We start from the raw sequence: 13,719 nt of genomic DNA, 5'->3' as shown, positions 1-13,719 counted from the left end.
GAATAAGCAGCCGGCTGCTTGCTCCAAGAAGCTTGCCACGCGATACACCGAGTGTGTCAGCAATGTCGTATATAATATACCCTTAAGCAGCTGTAGGCTGTACATCGGCCAAACAGGCCGGCGTTTCAAAGATCGTGCAAGGGAGCACCGCTTTGCGGTCAGCAGCAACATGGGCGAGCACTTGGGAGACCACTGCAAGCGCTGTGGTTGTGCGCCACACTTTAGCCAAGCCACGTTTCTAAGGAGAGCAAGCAGCCGCACTGAAAAGGAGACAATTGAAGCGTTTCTAATAAAAAGGGCCGGTAACCAGTGCGTTAGTGCCCTTTCTTTGTCCCGTCTCGTAGCGCTGTTTTCTACTTGAAGATAAATACGAATTTTTTTAGTTGGCTCAATTCTTTGTGTCAAGGGAGTGAGCACGATCTCAGAAGCAGCACGTCATTGAGTGTACTCTTTGATGTGCGAGACGGCTGTTCTGATAAAAAGATCGCCAGGCCGGCGTTAAACATGCAGCAAGTCAAAGCAAAAGGTAGAAGGGCGGACTTTGTAGAGCCCGTTGTTATTTCTTGGGGAAACTAATACAAGTAAACATGCAACGTACCCACTATATCATAAATCGTCGCAATTTTTCTGAAGTAGCAAAATTCTCACTATGCCATTTTTCTTCATTCTTCGGAGAATCGCGGTACCCGCCACACATCTGTAAGGCATTATCTGCACTTTGTGCTGTGGCTGATAATGAAGAATTATGGCTGAGCACTTTGCAGTGGGTGGGAAGGAGTGTTGCGGAATGGGCGGCTCCATTCGATTCCAAATCCATTCCGGGGAATTAGAACTTGCCGCAATTCCATTCCTTTCAATTCCTCGGAATGATAAAAACTTAGCCCATTGGCACTCAGAAATGGCCTAGCAGTCCGATTCCATTCCTGTCATTCCTCAACGTAGGAATAAAGGCATCTTGACAGTTTTATCGAGTTAAGAATGAACGCCCCTTAAATCTGATGTCATCAAATGCATTAAGAACTGCAAAAGTACGCAAAACACGTTGCCAAGGTCGAGGAATAGTAGCTTGGTGACATATCTCATGCAGTACAACCACCCTACTAATTCCCATAGGGGCACTTCTCCCGCTACCGAAAGTATTTGCGTGGTCAACTTGTTCGAACGGATGGTGGTGTTTCAATATTGTTTAAGCTTAAATCTGTTAATGCTAAAATGACGACATAGCGTATTTTTATGCTGACAAAAGCGCCTTTGCATCGAATACGGAACACTGGGCCGCACCGCCCGTTGTAATCAGCTAACCCATTTTAAAAATACTGCTTTAGTGTTAACTTGCGAGGCTCTGACTTACTAACGTTTGAAGCTTGACAAGCAGCACGTAGACGAAAACGTGCTCTATTTTCGGAAAAAGACGTAATTCCATTCCTCCGAGCGTTGTCCCCATTCCATTCCGGGGTCGCGATTATGTGGAATGATTCCGGAGTCATTCCAATTCAGGAGTGGTAACTCTGCAACTCCGCAACACTGGTGGGAAGCATTAAACCACACAGTCTTTGCGCTATTAGCATTGTGTGATGGCTGGTTGTTATTTTACTCTTCTGCCACGCTATATTACATATGTTAACGCGATTCCTTGCCCGACATGACGCCTGTGTAGAGTATTTTTGCGATGGAGTTATAAGCACCAGCGTGACACTGTGGTGGAAGACCCGACTGCCACGCAGAGGGCGCGGATCCTAGAAATTTGTTTATCACTTAATTTTTTCTTATACCACGCGATAGCGGTCACGTACACCGGCGGCTGCGGAAAACTATGGAGCCAAAATCGGCTGTTGTGAAATCATAACAGCTTTCGCTGTAACAAACTTCAGCGCCGACAATGCCCTCTCCCCTTTGGCCTGCTTGACAGGCGCGCAAAAGTCCACTTGCGTTAATATAAACATCTCTGGTTGCCACTGTTCTCGTTTTTCGCACAATTTCAACATATCTTTGCTTTGGATTTCCTGTCTGAGGTACGCGCTCACATTGCATGAGCTCAGTTGTTCCGGATTGCGAAATTTTCTCGTGAACCGAAAAACGAATGAAAAAAATTCGGTTTCACTCCGGAACGAAATAATAAATAACGTTTCGGTTACGTTTTCGTTCCGGTCCAAAATATCGTTTTTTTTTTCGTTTTTCGTTTTCGGTTTTCGTTCCGTTCCGACACTCTGGTTACTAGGCGTGCGCGCTCCCTCCGTTGCGTCAAGAGCTTGCCCGACGGAGGAGGACGCTATCGTATGTGACTCAGTTTGCGCCTTCGTGCAGTGGCATCACTGGTCGTATTTGGTCAGTCGACGCTGCACAAAAGACGAGAAAACACAGCCGACAGTCGCAGGCTGCAGGCGCAGCCCGACGCAACCACAGCCGAGAGCGTCCATCTCCGTCGGGCAACGTCCATGATGTCACGGAGGAAGCCTTGAAACTAGTCTAGGCGGGGGTGCACTGCGTCATAAACAATGGTTTCCTTGCCGCCATGGACACCGCGCACGCAGCACGTTTCGAACGCCAGCGCTTGCTTGCCCGTGAACGCGAGCCTTGGTGAAGGCCAGCCGAATCACTGCTCTGCACTTCCTGCACCTTTCACGTTCAGTGCAAAAGGATAAATTCTTTTAATCTTTGCTTCCATGATCATATTTCACTCATCGACAACGCCACCGACGCCGGCAGCGCATTTTCTGACACAGAGGCTCCTTCACGCTATCGCGTTATTCATGTCATAACCTGAGAATCATGTTACTGATACACGGACGTCCCCGAATGACAATTTCTTTATACGTATACCAAAGTTACTCTTTTAGGGGCGAAGCACCTTAGGGTCTCGGCGTATTGGCGTGCATCGTCGTCTGCTGTCGTGACGGTCCATTTGCTTGAGCAAGCGAGGGCGCGACCGCCTCAGCGCTCGCCTCAGCGCTCGAGAGCGAACGGCGCGCGTTGACTGTGGAAACGCCCGTTCAGCGATGAACGCTGAACTACCAGCTCGCAAGGAACGAGAACGCGCCCTCGCCTGCGAGAGACAACGACGACGCAGGCAGCGTCTGCTAGCGAGTTTCTTGACTGCAAAAAAATATGGTTGATCCCTCCGTCATAGGAATCGGAATAACACGAAAGTAAAGCGTGCCCTTACAGAAGTAACTGAATGTTTACTGTACATTGATATAAGAGAGTTGGCACAATGTATATTGATATCTTGCAGCTAATGGCACCGTTTAACGTGTATGCCCCCACTTTGATCATTCGTGGTACATCTCCATCCCGACGACTGACGTCCATGGTTAACAAACCCTTGCGGTAGCTGTAGTAGTCAACGGTGAAAGCGTAATCAAAGAACGAGGTGTGATAGCCAGAAGAGCGTCGAAGATTGGACGCAGAACTTGGTCACCATCACGCAGCATGTTAAGATGTGATTGAACACCACGGCCGGACTAGAAGGAAACGCAAAGTGCGTCGTGTAGCCCTGGTAGCCCGGCCTCGACTTTTCTCGGGGCGAGCGCGTGAGCGGGGAACGCGGTGTTACAGCCAAGTGTGGCAGGCGCGCGTCGCAGAGCTATTTTTGGTTTGAATTAGCATGATGCTATGAGCGAGGCCGATGCTTTTACAATGCTTGGGCCAATGTCGCCACCTCGCGGTGTGTTAAGGCATTGAGAAAATTGAACTCCCATTGAAAACGCGCCCAATGGGACGGACGTGTAACGCGTTGCAGGTGCTAATCGCGGACGCCATAGTAATGACGAATTACTTTGCCTTACCGCTCCCAGAGGGCGAAACCACCCCGGTGACCGGTAGAGTGGTAGATATAAAAGGCGCGTTTGTAAAGATTCTACAGTCTGTGACCGTGGCGCAGTGGATAGCGAGCCCGGCATCTGTTGTTGTGGACCGAGGGGTCGTGGGTTCGATGCCCAGTGACGGAACCATAGAGTTAATATACTGACTCTAGAGGAAAAGCTCCCCATAGGGCCCCTGCATTGAAACCTATAACCGCATGGGTTCCGCCATGATGGAACAAAACGATCGTTGCCAGCGTTGCCAGACCCTGAGACGCTCGCTATATTTGACGGTAGTAATCAGTTCTTATCTACCAACCTAAGCCAGCTAGCTACGCGCTGTTCAGAGAACATCAGCTGTGTTTTGATGCGTGAAGCCGTGTGTTAGTGTACGGTTGTCTGTGCAGCTGGTCCGGTTGATAACAGTTAAAATTTCCACCTGTTTGTGCATGGTTTTTACAAGGCACTCCCTGCCAAGGTTTCTCCGTTCGCTGGCACAAAGGTCACTCGACAGATTCGCAGCTCGAAGTAAAGTCCGTAGGCCGTGGTCGCGCGCTGATTCGACTTGCAATGGCGAGACACCTGTATCCACATTCTTTTTCAACTCATTGCTGCCGTAGTTCAGCGCAGAGAGCCGTAAAGCAGAAAAATGTCCATTGCAGCATGCAGCGGCGAATGTGAGTGAGACATCTCCCGAAAGCTTCAATCGAAACTAAAGTTACACGGCCCACGAAGCTTTATCGCCGTTAAAAAGTCTAAAAAAATCGCTTGCGACTAGTTCGTACATAACTTTCAGGGCTTGTCTCATCTCTTCTTTGCCGTCCGTCCTGGTTTGCACTGAAGTTTTCAGCTTCAAAGAAAAAAGGGCTGTCACATGAAGTCGAGGGGTATATGCGGCTACAGAAAACGCACACAACGGGACACTATAACAACTACGAGATACACGACGCGAACGAAGTTTCAGGGGCTTTAGCACGACGCGCAAACCGGCGCAATCGGCCGCAAGCACACACTCGCGTACTCGCGAGTGTTGATATGGTGGTGCCATCTAGTTAATCAGCCTGCAAACGCTCCTTTCCGCGCGCAGTAAATTGCATAAATAGCCGTCGTATTCTTTCGTAGAAGTATTCAAAATAAACACAAAACAATATCCGCAAGTTTTTAATTGTGCAGATGCTTCTTTAGGATTGATATGTGATGGCAAGAATGACAACGTTCCAAGATGTCAGCGTTCTTGTGGTTATAGGTCTCGTGGCCCAGCTTTTCCTCTAGAGTCAGTATATTAACTCTATGGACGGAACCTTTTTTTCTTTGCCATCTGATCGTGTGCCTTTTTTCGACGTCATTTCCGTGACGGAATAACGTCATTCATGTCTTGGTGGACCCCCGCATAAAACACTTTCGTGTTAAAATTACACATCATCTCCCCCTACGGGCAACCATGGTGTGATGCGAAAACCATAGAGTATCCTAAAATGAACGACAGGGAACTCTGGCGCTGCGATCGTTCAGCTACCATGGGAATTCAGCTCAGTTCAGTTTATTTTTCTTAAAGGCCCCGTTAGGGGTGTTACATAAGGGGTGGGGTACATCATGTGATGGGTAATTCCAAATAAAAACCAATGAACTTTGTAAAAAGAGGAGGAAAAAAGCAAAATGTTGATACACTGTGCAAACGAAAACGAAAACAAAAACACGCGCTAGGTAATTAATTTGGCGACATTCGGAGAAACAACATAATGTGGCAATTATAACGTAATAATTGGTGGAAATATTGCACAAAAATAACACTGTACACATAAATACAACATAAAAACAATGAACCGTTGTAGAAATAAATATTCGCGTTATGTACAATCAATGGCAACTAATTTGGTAAAACAGAAGACACAGCAGCAATGAACATATGGTTGTTATTTGTAGATACAACATGGTGCGGAAGGGCATTCCACTCTGACACTGTTCGAGAAAAAAATGATGCAGAGAAAGTGGTTGTGTGTGAACGAGGTTTTAAAACCTGTAGCTGGTGACCAGTGCGTTGCGATATTCTTGCTGGTGGGGTGACGTAGGGCATGCGGTTAAGAGAACTGTAGAAAAACTTATGAAAAAGACCAAGGCTGGCTATCGTACGACGGTGTAAGAGTGATTGTAATTTAGATTTTTCTTTTAAGGCTGATGTGCTTACGTCATACGAGTAGGATGAATGAATGTATCTTGCTGCGCGATTTTGAAGTGACTCAAGTGCGTTGATGAGGTATTTTTGATATGGGTCCCAGATTGGTGAAGCATATTCAACTTTAGGCCTGATTAGTTATATGTACGCTAGTAGTCTCACGTCGCGTGGGGCATGACGTAAGTGGCGCCTCAAAAAGCCTAGTGATTGGTTCGCCGATGATAGAATGCTGTTGATATGTGTGCCCCAGTTAACATCAGTTGAAATTAAGACTCCTAAGTACTTGAATGATGGGACTGTTTCGATGAGGCTATTGGCTATTGTGTAAGAAGAAGGAATGGGGCTGCGACTACGGGTAAATGACATATGTTTACATTTTCTTGGATTAAGAGTCATTAGCCACTGGGTACACCAAGTCTGTACATGGTTAAGGTTTTGCTGCAATGTATCTGCGTCTGTAATATTGTTAATGGTATGATAAATCACGCAGTAATCTGCGAACATACGGATTTTACAAGTTACATGGAGGGGTAAGTCATTGATATATATCAAAAAAAAGAGCCAAGAAGCCCTGGGAGACACCTGAAGTAACCGGAAGTGGGACGGAGGACTGATCACTCACGCTGACCAATTGCGAGCGGTTGACTAAGAATGCTTCAAGCCATTTTAGTACGTCGGAGTTTAAGTTTAAGAAGGAAAGTTTATGTAACAAGTGTCGGTGACAAACCTTGTCAAAAGCTTTTTGATAGTCGAGAAAGATAGCGTCAGTTTGTTTGTTACAGTCAAGATTCGTATGAAGGTCGTGAATGAAAAGAGCTAGCTGTGTTTCGCAAGAAAGGGCCTTACGAAATCCATGCTGTGCAGGATGAAAGAATTGATTGGCATCTAAATGGTCCATAATGAGTAAGTAAATGACGTGCTCCATGATTTTACTTGGCAAACTCGTGAGGGAGATGGGGCGATAATTTAGCGGGTGAAGCCGGTTACCTGCTTTGTAGATGAGAATGACTTTCCCCACTTTCCAGTCGTGAGGGATGCAACCTACTGAAAGTGACTGAGCAAACAACAGACACAAAAATGCCGAGGATATATCCTTAGTGTTTTTTAACAGTTCTGAGTTAATACCGTCGATACCGGCACAGGACGAAAGTTTTAGGTTATCAATCACATTTGAAATACCATCTACGCTGAACGCAATGGCCGGCATTCTAGATGCTATGTTGCTAGACAGTAATGGCAGAGGAGCACTAGTATCCTTAGTAAAAACTGAGACGAAGGCATTGTTGAAAGTTGTGGCGCAGTCAGTATCAGACATAATGTTCCCCGAATCATCAGCAAGTGTTATGGCGCGAACATGACTTGGGTTTATTACCTGCCAAATTTCTTTGGGTTTTCTCTAAGAATTTTGGGTAAGTCGTTGTTAAAATATCATGCTTGGCACCACGAACAGCAGATAGGTACATTTTTTCGGCAGAATAATATTTTTCCCAAGCGTTGGCATTCGTACTCTGTTTAGCAGCTCGGAAAAGTCTTCTTTTTATTTTCTAAACGCTTCAAGTGATTAGTGAACCACGGATTCTGCCGATTCTCACGGAAGGTAATTTTCGGTATGTGTTTGTCTGCTAATTGAATCATTTTACTTTTAAAGAGCACCCAATTATCAATAGATCGTTCGTGAAATCGAGACTCAAAGTGAAATAGAAAGGCGGTTAACTCGCCGTTAATGGCTCGGAAGTTTCCTCTATCGTATACACCAGAGCAGGCCTCTCTCGCACCCAGGCTGCTGGCGAGCCGAGCGGATACTCTCGCACCCAGACGCCGGGCTTACTGGACTGCCAAGGCGCGAGCGGGTTGCACCATGTAAACTGGGCAAGCTGAAGTTCTGTGGCTTTAAAGTGCGAAAGAGTACCCGTTCACGCCGCTTCAGCGTATAAGAGCTCGTCTGGGCACTACTGCGTCGTCTTTGGATGCCAAGACAAGCAGTGCAACAGGAGGATATTAGCGTTGTCTGCGACGATCACGACGCGCCACGGGAATGGTACCGGTGCGATGTTTTCAGCTTCGCCCCGAGTGGATAACGGTGTTTCGAGCAGAAAAACTAGAAGCCGAGTGAAAATGCGCGAGTAAGTACACTAACTGCGTGTATCCTGCAGTGTGATGCCCACCTATTTTATTTTACGAACCTAATTTGCGTGACACGCAGCTGGGTTGAAGGCAGCCGCGAGCTTTGTGTGGGGGTGCACTTCATACCTTTGAGCGTTTCCTTTGACGAAAATGTAGTGCAAGACAGTGCTTTCAAGCACAAGCAATCAGCATGCTTTGCCACTTGCAACGTAGTATTAAGCTTTAGTGCTTTTGATGGCATCCACGCCTTCAAGATCTCGTCCTCAAAAGGTAATAAATGGTACGGTGTTCAACAGCTGGCCAGAATCTCGTGCTTTCATTTCAGTGTTTGATGTCCCCAGATTTATTTGGACACGAGGCATCCAGCTGCACATAATACATATAATGGCACGTAAGTAAACAGTACTCGCGCCAGTGTCCTTTACGTCGCAGGCGTAGCGCTAGCTCGAGCAGCTAAATTTTTAGCATATTTAAACAGCACACATTTAACAGAAGACAACTGGATTCCGCCCACTTCAATATCGGCTTAACTAATAGCACAGTTTCGCTTGTAAAGCATCATCGTTACAAGTATAAATTCGCGCAGATACCTTCCAAAAGGGATCGATGAACGATACTGCAAGTGATACTCCCTGATAGCACGCTTTGTGAGCAAGACGCATTATTGTAAGAGCGCTCTAAAACAAAAATTACGTTCGGCGAAACTACCCGCAAAGCGTACTCTAATTATTACGCGTTGCATCTTGAAATGATGAGCTTTCACAAAGCTTTGTGCACAACTTGTAATATGGGGCAACAAAACATCGTTTCACTCACTCTTTTGCGAGCTGCACTGCAATTACGGTTCACGCGTACTACAGCGAGGACGTTTTTTTTTTTTTTTACAAATGTAACAGCGTACGTAGCTGACGAGGTTGGTTCCGCAGCCTGCTCAGCACGTACTGTATACATTGTAGACTTGCATGATCAAGGTGTTATTGATGTTCCAATAAAAACAGCGAAAATGTCCAGGCTAGAAAAGACGCCAAACACGCTCTCCGACGGGCTGAGTTTCGGGAGTTTCACGTTTGCTCTGTGTAGCGTCTGCTGGCGTGGCAGCCTGCGCATGTTGTTTCGTCGTGTGTGCGATAGATGTTTCGGCGTGTGCGCGCGGTGTAAATATGGCGATGCGCATGGAATTCGCTGTGTTCTGGTCTATAGGCTGATTGTTTTGCTACATGTTGCACGTGGTGGTGCGGAAAGTAAAAATGTGGCATGAAGTACTTTGTGGTCACTGATAGGAGGAAGAAAGGTTAAAGATGATAAGCTGTCTGGATGATTAGTTAGTATAAGGTCTAAGACGTTCGCACAGTCACCCTAAACACGTGTTGGTTCAGTAACAAGCTGTGAAAGATTAAAATTTAAACAGACGTCGATGAAATCTCTAGCTTCAGCGTTAGTTGACGCTCCGGAAGATAGATTACGCCAGTTAATACCAGGGAAGTTAAAGTCGCCGAATAAAAGAATATGAGCATTAGGATGCGCAGCTGTAACCTGGCACAAAACGCTGTTTAACTTTGCAGGAAAATCGGGGCTGTTAACAGGGGGTCGATAACAGACACACAGCAGGACAGCCTGCGGGAATGAGCGGAGAAGTAGCCATGCTATCTCGAGGCCAGCAGGAGGTGTAATTGTTGTGCAAGGTAATTGCTTGCTGAATGCTATAAAAACTCCCCCACCTCGTGTTCCTAGGCGGTCATGACGATGAACTTCGAAGTTTGGCAAGTCTGATAATACCTCGTTGTCACTGATGGCGCCCGTGAGCCACGTTTCTGTTATGATTAGTAAATTGCTGCTAGATGAAGAAACAAGACTTGATATCTCTTCACGCTTTGGAAGAAAACTATAGAAAGCTTATTCCTTGTGGCAATAGGGCGAGGGTTTCGTGAGCCTGTGTTGCGCTTTGATTGCCAATGACTCTGTTTAACGGTATTGGATGATTCATCATATTAATAGCGTTTCGATCCTATGACAAGTGTCTTGAAACGTAGTTTGATGGGCGTTCCTTTACTTTTGCCGAAAGCAGTAAGATGCTTGCGGGCATGTCGAACGGCTGGTAAAAAATCTTCGCCAATTGCGCAATTAGTCCCCTTTAACTTGCGACCGCCAGCCAGGACTAATTCTTTAGTTTTGTAGAGCGCAAATTTCACTGTGATGGGGCGGTTACGGCCAGGTGAGTACCGTCCCAGCCGGTGGGCACGCTCAATTTCCTTGTCATCAAGGCTTATGTGCATGTGCTCACGAATGTTATCAATGAATAATTTTTCGGACTGCGTAAACGTTTTAGAAGGGTTGGAATCAGGAATGCCATACAATATTAAGTTATTTCTACGAGACCGGTTGTCAGCGTCGTCTATGCGGCTCTCGAGGTTACACACCAGGCGACCAGTTTCGCCAGTAGCAGCATGCACTGCTTCTAATTCGTTTCGTAAGGGCATGAGTGCCTGGTAGTGTTGCTCAAGTTCCGTCATTCGCTTACTTAGATCCGTCAGTGTTTTATCGGTGCTCATAACTTGATTCTTTAGGCTTTGCACCTCAGTGATTAGTCTGCTTTGCCCGGCTGTCAGCTTCTGTAGCTCAGCGAGAACATCGTTCATACTAGGCCCTGGATTGGTTTCCACATCCCCTGACAAATATTGCAGATCAGTTCTGCGGAATCCCGCAAGGTGGTGGAAGGGTTAAGAAAGGGAAAATAGACAGCCACCCGTTTTGTAGCACGAAACCACAAGGAAATCCATACGGATTTTTCAGAAATAAAGCCTCTTAGTTGCCGAAAATTCGTCCCCGGACCAGGACGACTTTTTCGGCAACTAAGAGGCTTTATTTCTGAAAAATCCGTATGGATTTCCTTGTGGCTTCGTGCTACAAAACGGGTGGTTGTCTATTTTCCCTTTCTTATCCCCTGACAGCAACAGCAAAGACTGCATGACATGCACACATTCACCAAACAGAGCAAGGCAGCACTGGGGGCTCGGGAGCTGCACCAAACAATAATCGCTAGATTTCTTATTAAAAAGGCTGTATTTAGCACTAACCTGCACGGCGAAAACAAGCGTGTTAGAAGTCAGCGTTGTGGCGCAGCCACCGAGCCCACAAAGCGGTCGCGATGGTCGCTGCTCCTTTATAGTTGGCGGACTTGACAGTGTCCCTTTCGATGCGGAATCCCACGATGGCTGGAGCATCCAGTAGTCGGGTGTCGTTGTGCGTTCCTCCGGCAATGTTAAGACAAGCGGAACGGCAATCTGATTTGGGTAGTGGTAGAACGATGGCGCATGCTCCATTGGTGCCACGGTGCATACCGTCTGCAGTAGAGGCAGCAACACGTGGCAAACAGCGGCGGTGATCATCTGCACGGCGGAAAGCAGCGTGTTAGAAGTCAGCGTTGTGGCTGCGCCACAACGCTGACTTCGTGCTTGCGGCATCACACGTACTTGTGGCTTTGTTTATTGCTATGTTTTGGTTTTCTTTCGGATAAAAGAATGGATCGTTGTGAACTTCGTGACGAGATTTGAATTGCTGAGCCTAAAGAAGTTAAAGTGGCGAAGTGAAACTGCCGACTTTTGCTGAACTTTTTTTTCGACAAAGCGGATGCAGCGGACGCGGATCCAAACGGAGCCGAAAGTACGAAGTTTAGACAAATTTGTGTACTACCCATTATTCGCATGCTGGCGGAAGCGTCATGCGTTGCAGCTCCCATAGACACTAGCACCAGAGTTCCCTTTAGTAAGTATTGTAGGAAACTCTATGGCGAAAGCATCGCTGGGGGTGCGCATCGAGCTTCCGTTTCTCTTATGTGACTTATGAGACGGTGGTTGTCGAGGTATTTGAATTACCTCTGACGTTTACGTTGGGCTTCCCGAGCCTTCACTACTCCGCGGCGGTGGCGCTGCCGCTCCAACTAGCGCCGACGTTGAAGTTATTCATGGTGTTTCGCACACCGTTGCACAGATAGAGAATGACGGAAGCACAGGGAACGCGCGCTTTCGCAGCCTCGCAGCTTTGACATTCGCTTGCCGGCGTTGCCATTTACGTTCAGCTTCGCGAGCGTCCAGAGCACCGTTGCGAAGGGGAGTGCAACGCTTGCCGGCGTTGCGATTTACGTTCAGCTTCGCGAGATCGGGCTACAGGTGGCAGCACCGTCCCGCTCTAGTGTGGATAGGCGGTTGCCGGCGCGTATACAAACGAACACAACAGCGCTTCGTTGTGAGCGATTTGACACGATTTCCGGGAAACAAAATGCCTTGACTGCAGGTTTCTGGTAATTGTGCGCTCTTCATTTCCGAATTAATGCACGAAGCGCGCCGAACGTTACTATTACTTCTGAGAGAAGCGCATTCTGCCGACGAACGGGTTGCTCGCCTTCGGCAACAGTCGGCGTTTTCGCAATGGACGATATTTTCGTGTTGATTTATTTGTACATGATTAGCTTGTGTTCCACTTACTACGCACTGCTGTAGTGCGACTGAATTAAGTATTTACTTCTTGTTCATCTGGATAACCCCCAAGAAAAAGAAAGCCCGTATTCTTGCACGATGAGTTCAAACAGCACTATGTGCACTGCGTGCTCAAATATTCAGTTCTCCATGAAATGTAGGACAGTTGATAGGTTTACTGAGGAAAGCTACGTGGCTGAATGCGCGTTAGTGCTACTGAGACGTTTAACACGCACACGCTTGTTTTTATTCCAGTAACAGTACACAAAGGTAACTCAGCACGGAACATTCTTCGATTGATTACTTGCACGACAGTAATGGAACAAAGGCCCGGTTATTTCACGGGACCGAAGTACGTTTTTTCATGCGAATAATGTCCGCTGCCTTCCGTCAATCTACTATAACAACGCAACACAAACGCTAAGGTAATGCAAAGAAAAAAAGATGTGGCTTCACGTCAAATTACTGCGACATAATTGTAAAGTACGCCGTTTGGGTTAATTTTGACCATCAGGGCTCTTTAACGCGTACCTTAATCTAAGTACACGGGTGTTGTATACATTTCGCCACAAGTTATAGTTGCGCAAGGAAACTCAGTTTTGTGATTTCCGTGTCATTCCATTTTCTGCTGTGTTTAGGAGACAATTTAAGTACCGGAGTGTCATTCGTCACTTGAGAGAAATATTTCTCGGTAGTGGGACCAGGACCGTACACAACTAAAGCTCGTCGCGTAACCTATAAACGACAGTCCCGAAGTTATACACCTAACCACAAAGCGCAAGTGCATGAGAGCATTCTTTTACCACCGAGCCTCTAAAAGGCTATATTCACATGAGATTTAATACTTCTCATCTTTAGGACAACGCCAAGTGCACTTTGCAATGAGCTTGAGCCACAGAGCGGCACCTACACTGATATGACTCTCGTGAACGCAGGGTACAAGGACCACACACAGCACTCTCGACAAGTGCACTCGCTGATCTTACTACAGTACATATACAGCCGATCAAGGCCAAATGCTCCTTTACAATGTATTAGACATACCTACGAGCGGTTAAAGTTGCGCTAACGCAATGGAACAAACCGCCTTTTGAGGACCTGCATGACGTACGTGCGCATACAAACACAACGTGGCTAGCAGACGACGCAT

At 46.8% G+C, this 13,719-nt stretch overlaps 1 non-coding gene across 1 annotated transcript; it reads right to left on the bottom strand.

The window, feature by feature from the left end:
• Window positions 1–2,326: 2,326 nt before the first annotated feature.
• LOC119400561 (uncharacterized) lies at window positions 2,327–11,427 on the bottom strand. Its single transcript, XR_007416859.1, has 3 exons — window positions 11,044–11,427; window positions 10,048–10,785; window positions 2,327–2,336 (listed from the first exon to the last, which is right to left on the bottom strand). It is a non-coding gene; the product is annotated as an uncharacterized LOC119400561 (transcript).
• Window positions 11,428–13,719: the final 2,292 nt, after the last annotated feature.

This window comes from Rhipicephalus sanguineus, chromosome 7 (assembly GCF_013339695.2).
Source record: "Rhipicephalus sanguineus isolate Rsan-2018 chromosome 7, BIME_Rsan_1.4, whole genome shotgun sequence".
Taxonomy (NCBI): domain Eukaryota; kingdom Metazoa; phylum Arthropoda; class Arachnida; order Ixodida; family Ixodidae; genus Rhipicephalus; species Rhipicephalus sanguineus.
This window is presented reverse-complemented; position numbering and strand designations above follow the sequence as displayed.